This window comes from Onychostruthus taczanowskii, unplaced genomic scaffold (assembly GCF_017590055.1).
Source record: "Onychostruthus taczanowskii isolate IOZ18803 unplaced genomic scaffold, ASM1759005v1 scaffold53, whole genome shotgun sequence".
Taxonomy (NCBI): Eukaryota; Metazoa; Chordata; class Aves; order Passeriformes; family Passeridae; genus Onychostruthus; species Onychostruthus taczanowskii.
Window position 1 is genome coordinate 5,698,387 of NW_024502902.1, and position 10,980 is coordinate 5,709,366.

At 39.1% G+C, this 10,980-nt stretch overlaps 1 protein-coding gene across 2 annotated transcripts in view; it reads right to left on the bottom strand.

The window, feature by feature from the left end:
- CRY1 (cryptochrome circadian regulator 1) overlaps window positions 1-10,980 on the bottom strand; it is a 39,882-nt gene that overhangs the window by 28,343 nt on the left and 559 nt on the right. The gene's annotated exons all lie outside the window — the stretch shown is intronic.

Genomic DNA, 10,980 nt, shown 5'->3' on the forward strand with positions numbered 1-10,980 from the left:
TATATGTAACCGCTGTAGCAAGATCCGAATATTCCTTCCCTACGGAGCCGCTCCGAGAGGATTCCTGTACCACAGCTGAACTTTATTCCTAACAGGGACAGAGAAAGGCTTCATTTGAGCAGGTACAAGCAGCGGGTCGGTTTTGCTCTTCCTCCTTGTCGTACTCAGAAGTGTCGGTGGCTAAAGGTTACATGAAACCCAATATGTGCTCGGAGCTCAGAAAGTGCCACGGCAGCGCTCAGAGGCGGAGGAGCCGATAAAGAATGGAAGGGGAAGGTGTGAAAAGGAACAGGCGCTCGTGAACAGCGTGTCCCCTGCCAGACTCAACAGCTGGCACCAAACTTCGGCACAAACAGGCTGTTCCTGTACCACCAGCCAAGCACAAGCTAATGGACACCATCCTTTATTACAGGTCTAAATAACATTAGATCTTCATAAAAGAAAAACCCTGGTGAATGGCAGGTAAAGCTCACATGTTTTTAAACCCTATTAACCCTGCATGCACTGGAGAGGGGAGACACAAAGGTGCCACGAAGGAAGAAATGTTGACAATTACAAAACTCCCTGTTTACTGTTGCTGTTAAAACCAGCATTTTTTCCTTACGACAAAGGAAAAAATATCATCTCTTAAACTAATGAAGGAAATAATTATCTCTGTAGAAATAAGACTACAAGACTTCAAACATCAATCACACTGACTTGTACTTAGGTATTTTTTGATCAATGTGTTCAATCAAGTTCAAAAGCTTTCATTCAAGGTAAAATTAAAGAGACAAGCACAAGAGACAAACATTTCCAGGCAAAAGAAAACTCATTCCAAGAAAAGGCAAGATAGGCATTACCATGTAGTACACCATAATTAAAACTCCAGCCAACAAAAGGCTTCTGAGAGATACTACAGCTCACATGATGAAAGCAGAAAAACAGAACACACAAAAAGGCTCTCCAAAGCTTACTTTACCTCAGGTATTCTTAAAATTTCTAAGTTCAGCAGGAAAAATACTGCAACTGGTGACAATATAGTACTGCAAGTGGAAAAATTTTTGGAATTTCCCGCACCGTTTCATTTGGTAACAAGCCACTTACAATGACATAACTGTTCCTGAAGATCCCATACTCATCAAACAAGACAGTAAAAAAAAAACACCCAAAAAGCCTAAAAATTATTTTTACTTCACCACTGCACTTGACAAGCCATAGAGCAACAACTGCAAAGGCAGGATTCTGGAATAAAGACAGAATAGAAGGGGGAAAAGTGCAGGATAATGAAAAGAAATAGGAGAGGCTGCTGCTAAAAGAGCAGCACACGATTACTAGTAACACTTTTCTGTTTCAAAGTGTGACCTCCAATGCCAAAAATGCAAGCTTCATTGTGCTGTCTCCTGTGGAAGCAGTAAAGAATTGGAGCAAGAATTTCTTCAAATGCTGCAAATGCAGCATTGAAGAATTTTGCTTTAACAAACACAATGTTTCAATGCTGGGACTAAAAAAGAGAGATTGGTGGAATTATATTCAAAAGAATGCAAATAAATTGTAAAAAAAGAAACATCCATATTATCCCCCACAAACTCACGATTTTCTTCATGGTTTAGAAGAAAAACACACTACTGCTGAAATAAAGTACTCCTCAAGAGTAAGTGTACCGGCAACTAGCTTACGGAAAGGAAATTTCAACCAGCAAAAGAACCCTACTCACAGAAAAGCACCATGACTATATGATGAAAATTAATTTTACACATACAGACCTTTAAGGAAACATTCACAAGATCTGGGAGATTACTGTGCAAGAGCTGTAAACAGTAAACAGTTACACTCTCTAAAAAGAAACATGGATAAAGCATAGTAAACTAGACCCGGCCTGTCATCTACTAAAAAACAATGAAGGAAAGTCACAGGAATTATCCCTAGGCAACACAAATAAAACAAATAATTCAGATGCCATCCTAGGTTTGATGACTCCCATTAAGCCTTGCATGGTTTCAACTTTTTGAATTCACTAACAGCAAGACTTACAAAGAACAAAATTAAAATGCAACCTCCTCCCCCAAAGACCCTTCCGAAATCTGGATGGCAAAAATTACGGTGTAGAATATTTTCTTTTAAATGCATGTCTGAGTTTTGCCAATGTAGTCATGCTTCTCCCATGAGACAGGAAAAATGGAAAAAATATTAGGTAATCTCTGCTAAAAGCCACAATGTTTTCTTCAGCTTTAAGACTTCTAGAAAAAAAAATTAGCTTGTTTAGTCTCTAGAACATAAAGTATAAAGGAGAAAGAATTAAAAGAAAATCACTTGACGTCACAGGATTTATAGACAGAAAATTTAAATGCAGAGGAAACTCTATAGAGAACATAGCAAGACAGTATTTAGTCCATTCTTCAATGAATCCAATATATTAGAAACCAAAGCCATTTTCAATGCCAGCTGCTCTATAAAATCCAGTCTCGCAATTCTCTGGATGCCCCCCCAGTACTTCAGAACTGCACAGATTGTGAAATTGAGATGTTTGCCATGATGTTCTCTATCTTTAGTGCACAGCAATAACTGCAACCATTCAGACCATGATCATGTTTTATGAACTATACAAGGCATGAAGCAACAAGCAGCCAACATGAACAAGTTGCCAATTTATTTATTTCTTTGTCTGATGCAAATTACCCTCTTATTTCTGTTTTTTCAATCATTTTTTTTCTCTCTCTCTCTCAATTGCAGCACAGTTTACCCCTCACCGACAAGGTCAGTAGAACACTGGCATTGAGAAACCAAAAAAAACCAAAAAAACCTGCAAGCACTAAACTCCACAAGTTCCTTACTATAAAAAATAAAGCATTTCCTAGGTCATGGATTTCATAAACTGGATAGATAACAGACAGAAAAATCCAAGTTTTCCTTACAGGAATTGCTCCTAAGTAACCTGTACTGTAGATATTTAATCTTCATCACTGAAGAATTAACAACACATATTCATACTTCACAACATCTCCATATGAGCTTAAACAGAATTTTTCCAACGTTTCTGGTTTTAATTCTGAAGGGATACAGGTTTGCATTCTGAAAGGGTACAAACTTTCAGCGCAAGAAATGTATAGCCTTTACTTTTCATGTCTGTGAAAGAGCCACAAACATACAGATGTTAAAGAAGAAAGGCATGAGAATGAATAGGAAGGGAAATGCTTTTCTATGAATTAAGAAACACTGAGGTAAAGTAAACTTCTAAAACAGGTCCAGAAATTTCCTCTAGTTTAGTTGTAGGAGGAAGCAATGCATAACACAAAAGCTCAGGTGTACATCACACATCTGTTAATACAGAAATTTGATAAGCAGGACACATCCTAACCAATGTTCAGTGGAAGAAATCCCCTCCATCTCTGATAAAACTGAAGAGGTTTTTCTTACTGCAAAAAAGTTCTTGCACTAGCACTTTTCAAAGAGATTTTAAGCAACAGTTTGACACCTGAATTTACTAGTTTACTTCCAAAACCCTGAGTATTATGAAATTCTTATTTCCTACCCAGGTTTACCAATGTTGAATTTTAGACCTTTCAAATACTAATGCAATTTAAAAATAAATAGTAAAAAAAAAAAAAAAAAAAAAAAAAAATCAAAGTACAGAATTTACAAAAAAAAAAAAGCATACTTTAGGGGGTTCTGTTCACTGCAGCTCACCTACTGTCTAACCTAATGCTAACAAAGCTCACGTATTGGTTTTTATTATCTCCACTGGTAACTGGAATGCACTCTGATTTTTAACTGTTTGAAAAGCATAGACAGCCATGCGGACTTTTGCCACAGCCATCTCTGCTTACACACTTGAAACAGAACACTGAAATATTGACCTGTCCTTTCCAATCTATCCTTCACCTCCACTGAAGCTTTGCTCCCTTATAAAAAAAACATTTACACTCACAAAACTCCAAAGCAGTGAAAGCAAATGCTTTATGGTGACCTGAAAAACAAATGGAGGCTTCAGGGTTAGAAGAACACTGCAATTATAACTCACCTCTTGACCTAGATTGCAAAGAACGTGAAAGCCAAAAGTACACAGAAGCACAGAAACTAACCTTGCTCCATGTTAAATAAGAGTTCTGAGAAATCTAAGTGAAATGTATTGCACCAAAATACCATGAAGTTCTTACCCTGGTAATCAAATCCAGTCCTTTCCTAGGGGTAACCAAAGGTATGGCTATTAAACCTGCTAAAATGTGATAAGCAAATTACTAAGCCCATGGAACACAAAGTTACATACTCTTACACTATTTACACAACCCACTCATGCTCAAGCTGACTTCTGCCTATTTAGGTCACTATGGGAAGGTCACAAAATTCCCAAAAGCAAAAGGTTTCTTTCAGTATGCAAATTCATAACATCACAGAATTTAGAGTGACTTCTACACTGAAAAAATGGCCGACTTTGCTGGCAGCTTGACCTTCCTCCAATCACAGGTTATATAACTAACCTGAAAACCTGCCAGGCACTGAGACACAGTATGGAAAAGAACCAGTTCTGAAAAGAAAGGCTTCCATGCTGTAGATAAACTGCTAGAAACTGAAAAGTTCAGGCAGTGCACAATGATAAACAGGCTTTTCTGTAATATTTGCGTAATATATTTAAAGAGTAGCTTCCATTTGTTGTGATAAAGACATTTTCCCAAACTGGAGGAAAATATATTTTATTGTATTAAAATGTCCAAAACAAAATGATAATATAGAATTGCTTTGAAGAGCAGATGCAGAATTCATTGACACTGCCACATACTGATCAGTAAAGGGAAAAAAAAATTGTGAATTCTTGATTACCTTAAAAAAAGCTGCTTTCACATTCATCACAGATGGTGTTTGCACTGATCAGTAAAGGGAAAAAAAATTGTGAATTCTTGATTGCCTTAAAAAAGCTGCTTTCACATTCATCACAGATGGTGTTTGGGGGGTTATCATCCTATCTGCTTGTGACCAGAGCAGGAAACACTATGAGGTGTGAACAGATTACCTTGCCCTACTCAAATAAAGAATGTGATCTATTGATACTTTTGTAGAATAAAACAAAAATAGACTACTGGTCCCAAGAGAAGGAAGACTAAAAAACTCCTGTGGACTTGTTTCAAAATCACATTTCTCCCTTAATACTCGAAGTCCACATACTATTACATATCAAGAACTCTTGACTCAGATCTTCTGTGGACATCCTCAAACCTGGAGATTAGTGATGTAAAAAACCAGGTGTCTAAAACCTCAAAATTTCTTAACCTGAGGAATTAACACTCCTTCAAGATAAACCTTGGAGTCCAGATTGTACAGATGCTCACCATAATTTTTCTGGCCTATAGTAACTGCTGTTTTGGAAAAACCAACTTACTGAGCACAATTCAATTTGCAGTATTGCCTGCTCCCTCCACACCCACCAGTGCAGACTTTTGTCCAATTGAATAACAGTTACTTTACAGAATCTGGTGATCCAAGATCATTCACCAAAATAAGGAAACAAGCACAGTGTAATTTCTCAGCTAGCAGGCTCATTTCTCACATTCTGACAGTTAGACAAAAAAGAAATTGCATCTTTTCCCAGCAATATCATTTCAAAGAGTGTCAAAAAAATGGCAAGCCACAGAAGAAACCAATAATCCCCTTTCCAAAAACACCTGGTGGTTACTGCAGACATGAGCAATGTAGTCCAAGAGTGATATGACCATTGTAATGTGACTCAAATCTATATTGCCACTGAAAGAAATGGTACCTGCCCTTCTCACTCTTTGTCTCTTCACTACTACTATGGTGACCTTTTTGCTGGCACAATCTACCACAGAGCTAATCCCACCAAAACTGGTAATTAATCTCTTTTGGACAGATTGATGAGCTAAACTGGCTCACCACATGGTTGTGTGCTATCATAAAAGGGTGGAACCAACCCTTTCATCAACAGTGCAGGATTAAACCCATGAGGACGTACGTCAGTGTGCTTCAGTGACGTACTTGGTAAATCATAGGGCTAGATTTTATAACACAAATTATAGAGGGAGTTGCTGAATTGCAGGCACTTTTGGGGTAAAAAATATTTTTTGTGCAAGAGAATAGGTGAACCGCCTAGGGGTGTGGCACTGGGGGGTTTCTCCAATCTAATACAGAGCTCCCATCTGAAAATGCAACTTCTGGAAGGAAGCTACAGACTTCTCAAGATTAATGTTTGGGCAAACAGAAGTGCTCCAAGTGGCACACACCACTCTAGAGTTGAAGCCACTCACTCATTACAGGGTATGCTGGGTTGCACTGGATTTGCATGGCCACAAGTCAAGGCACCAGGGGCTACAAGGATGGATTCCTGTGAGAAGCTGCTGGAAGCTTTCTGTCTGTCTTTCCAGGCCAATGCCAGACAGCTCCAACACAGACCTGCCACTCGCTGGCCAAGGTAGTGCCTCTGGGATAACATATCTGACAGGAGGAAAACATTACTGCTCAGAAGCCAAAGAAACACTCTGCACACTCCTAAATCAGGGAAGGAGGAGGGGGAGGACATGCTCCAGGCACCAGAGCAGAGATGTCACTCCAGCCTGTGGTGAAGAACACTGAGAGGAAGGCTGTCCACCTACAGCCCATGAAAGACTGTGGTGGAGAAAATATGAGCGTGAAGAATCCTTCCCTGAGGAAAAAGCAGCAGAGACAACATTTGATGAACTGACCAAAACCTCCATTCCTCATCCCTCTGTGTTCTTCAGAGACAGGAGGTTGAGAAAATGGGAGTGAAGTTGAGCCCAGAAAGAAGGGAGGAGTGGGAAGAAGGTGCTTTAAGAATTTAGTTTATTTTCAGTCACCCTATTCTGATTTGGTTGGTAATAAATTAACTCCTTTTCCTCACGATGGTAATGGCTAAGTCATCTCTCCCTGTCCTTATCTTGACTCACAAGCTTTTGTTGTATTTTCTACTCCCTGCCTAATCGAGGGGAATGACAGAGTGCCTTCGGTAGGATTCATGCTAAATACTTCGTAAATCAAATAGATTTTCATTCTAAGTGCTACACAATAAAAGCAAACTTAAAGGGATATTTTCATCAGGGAAGTCATAAATATTTCTGTGCATTCCTTTTCATATATTAAGCATGTCACCAAAAATTAATGAACACACAAACTTTGTCTGCCTGAATTACACATATAAAATTCAAATCACTCATAAATTAATTATATTGACAAACTTTTTCCACCAATTCCCCATCCAACAAACACATCTCTATTGGACCAACCATAACTATGTAAGCTGAAATTGTAAGTATATTTTCAAAACCAGATGCACAGAATAGCAAAATTTAATAGATACTACGGAAAGATGTCTAAGCATTATTTTTTAAACAACTTCCCATTTCCATGAATTGCAGTGATTGTCCTGGAAATGAAACTTTTCGTTCCCTCAGGTTTTTTTTTATTTGCTTGAAATCTGAATGTGGAAAAAAAAAAAAAAATCACCTTTCTTCTCTCTCCAAAGTCAATACCAGTATCTGCCATAATAGCAGCAGCTAACTTTGAAGGATGTTGAACACATCAATATTCTCAAAACATCTAAGAGATATACAAAGCAAATTCAATTACTCTTATTTTAAAAGTAAAATCTGTTCTCTTCAAGAATGGTTAAAAAAAAGAAGTGTTTTAACTAGCATATCAAAGACAGACATACATACCCAAAAAGACAAACCAGAAGAGGTAAATTATTACCCAAAGTAAATCCTTATGCAGCAACTAACAATGTTTGCATTTCTTTTCAGGTATTGTGATCAACTGTGACTGTACTAAAACCAGGGCTAAATGGAGGTCTCCCCTAGGTGATGTTGTTAAGCACGAGATCCCATTCTCCTTAATATGGAAAAGTCTGTGACCACACAGGAACACATTTTTTCAGAAGTAGGTAATGGTTACTTGTTGGAATATGCAAGTTACATTCTTTGCCTGCTTTGTTGACATAATTAGATGCAAGCTAATTCTGGTTCCTAACATTTAAGGGCAACTGACAAAACTTAAGAGAGCCTTAGTGTGATTTTAACATTTGGCATCTCCCTCCACCATTTCTACATCGCCTTTTCCTGCACCAAGTAACTTCTCTCTCTCTCAAGTGTTGATCTGTGAACAACACTGTGAACTCCTCCCATAGAAAAAGCATGTTTCAATGAAAGCACATCTTGATTTATTTGACAGCTTGAAAAAAAGGAACAATAAGAAGAAACAGAACAGACCCAGAAAAAAAAGAAGTGAGGTGAGGGAGGTCCTGGCATTTGTTATGTAGCATTCACGAATTTAGAACAGGTAGGCTGAATGCCAGGAGAAAGGAGGTCAGTAAGACCATGTGACTGCTTAGTAATTAGACTTGCTCAATAGTGCAATTACACAAAAATATTAGTCCCTGATTGTTACAAGACTGTTTTAAAGAAAAAAAGTTAATTAGAAAGCACCTATGTGTTAAAGGTTGCTATTTACCAGATTTAACACACATTTGTTAATATAAACCATAAGTGGTGGCCCTGCAGAATGACAATATTCTAACAAGAAACTAAACCTCCTGGTTTCTTGTATTCTTTCACCATTTTTCCTCATGTAGGTTGTGTTAGTCACAGTTTGACAGAGAAGAGTTTTGCCCAGGGCACCAGGACAACAAACACTTGGCGTCAATCAACTCAAATTAAGAAAGGACCACTGTAAATTCACACCAGGAGGTTAAATTTGACTCACCTTCCGAATGCTGAAGGGCTTCTGCTCCTAGTCTCAAATAAAATATTTCTGACTACAACACCCTACTCAACAGGCGTGTAAGAAACAATTTTGATCATAGTCATCAAGTGAAAAAGAACATAAAACGTTTTTTCATTAATTATAAGTGTGAATTATAAATGCAAATGAGATTGGCAAACCAAAAAACTGCATCATATATCTTGTGTATACTTGCTTGGAATGTATGTGTCTGCAGTGGTTAAAAGCACCTCATTAAAACCACTGGAACCTAAAGTGGATTCATACCAAACTAGTAACTGTTCATTTCAATAAAAAATTATTGAGAAGGACCTTAATAAACATACAGCTTTAGCAGCCAGTTATTTTATAAAGCTACTTTACTTTTAGACTTGAAAAAAAACCTGATGATTTCACAAAACCAGGCTATGCAGGCAGCAAGATTTCCTACTCAAATCCGTGTGCAGCATGTGCCTCGAGGGTATTTGAGTACCAGGAGATTGCTTGAAGTGCTTTGGACAGGAGAGTTGTAATCTACCCCAAACTCAGTCCCTCTGACCAGCAGCTAAAACCAGGCATTTTTCTTCAAATGCAAAATGCAGTGGAAGGACTAGCTGCCTTCTAAAACACTGAAAACACTGTTCAAGCAAACCAACCAGCAATGCATCACGCACAGATGTACTCAAGGACTCTATTAGCAAATGATCATATTACACAGTCATTGAAGAACCAGGGCAACAGCACTGAAGACATGAACTTCCTCCTGCTAGAATCAAAGTTCACATTTGTCTATCATTCACTAGCTCAGACAATACAACCAAAAACTGTTCAGCGCTTCAATTGCAGGGCACACTAGAGACCTAAGAAGTATTCTGAAGACGTGATTTTCTTAACACTTAGACCTGTGCCAGTTGTCCACAATCTTTTAAAACTTAAGTAGCTGTTCATGTTTCACCCACAAAATTACGATCTCTGAGCTTCTTCAGTAAGCTAAAATGTTATTAAAAAAAAACTTATCCCTTCAAAACAAAAGCAATTTAAAAGTCTCTTATAAAATAAATGAACATCATGAATCTCAGATAAGGGAAGTATCTAACAATTATTAGTAAGTTATTTTTGTCAGTGAAAATTAAATAACCATCAAGTTGAAGTTTACGAAAAGCATCTTTAGTATTTCTATCTCTTGAAAACAAGAGGATTGTAAGGAAAACCTCTCAAAATCTGAAAAATTCTAGAAACTCAGAATCTCCAAAGGTAAGTTACCTGGCTGGTAAACTATAAGCTAGGATACAAATTATTAAATCTGAAAGGAGCACTCCTTCAAGAAAACACAATTGAAACCTTAAGTTTCTAAACTTTGTCATTCTTCTATGACGCAGTGTTAAGATAAGTTTCATCGTGCTTGTTCCATAATTAGGCAACTTCTCAGCATTGTGGTCTGGGCAGGCTAAGTTCACTAGCATTTCAAGTTCCTGACAGGAACAGATGATACACAAACTTTACCGCATTATTAACCATTTTACAAGGGTAACAATTTTCAGATTCCTAGTGATGTTTTAACTAATCTCACATGACAAACATGCACAGAAGTCCTATTAACCTCTGCCTTATGGCACACATTTAGCAGGCAAGCGTCAGCTACAGCTCCACAGTAAAGTTCATTTTTATATCGGGTAGGAGAATTACAACTGGCTTGACAGTGCAGGAACAAATCTGCACTTTCCAGAAAGGGACACTGCACACCGAGCCAGCCAGAGTTCAAGAAGCGTTTAGACAACCCTCTCAGGCACACAGTGGGTTTCCTGGGGCTGTTCTATGTAGGGCCAGCTACTGGACTCCAGAATTCTCGTGGAGCACTTCCAACTCAGGATATTTTGTGACACCCTTCCGTGCAGGAACGCTACTCTGAAAAAGTACTTCTGAGCTAAGCGAGCAGCTTCAGAGTTTCTCCAGGACGGAGTCGCCCCGGGGTTCCCGGCTGCCCAGAGTTCCTGAGATGGTGCAAGCCCTCCGGGCTGCTCCGCACAGGGTTTTCCGCCCGGCAGCAACCCCGCTCTGAGCTCCAGCGCTCGGGCACTGAACCGCCGCCCTCGGGAGCGAGAATAAGCGCTCCCCGCACCGGGAAGCCACAGTCCGCCGGTCCGCACTCCGCCACGGGCTTCCCGGTTCCTTTTTCCCCGTCCCTCCCACGTGCGCCGCAGCCCGGGCCGGCGCTGGGCTGGATATGTAACACCGCCGGCCCGCGGGGAGGGCGAGCAGCCGAGAGAAGCCGGCGCTGGC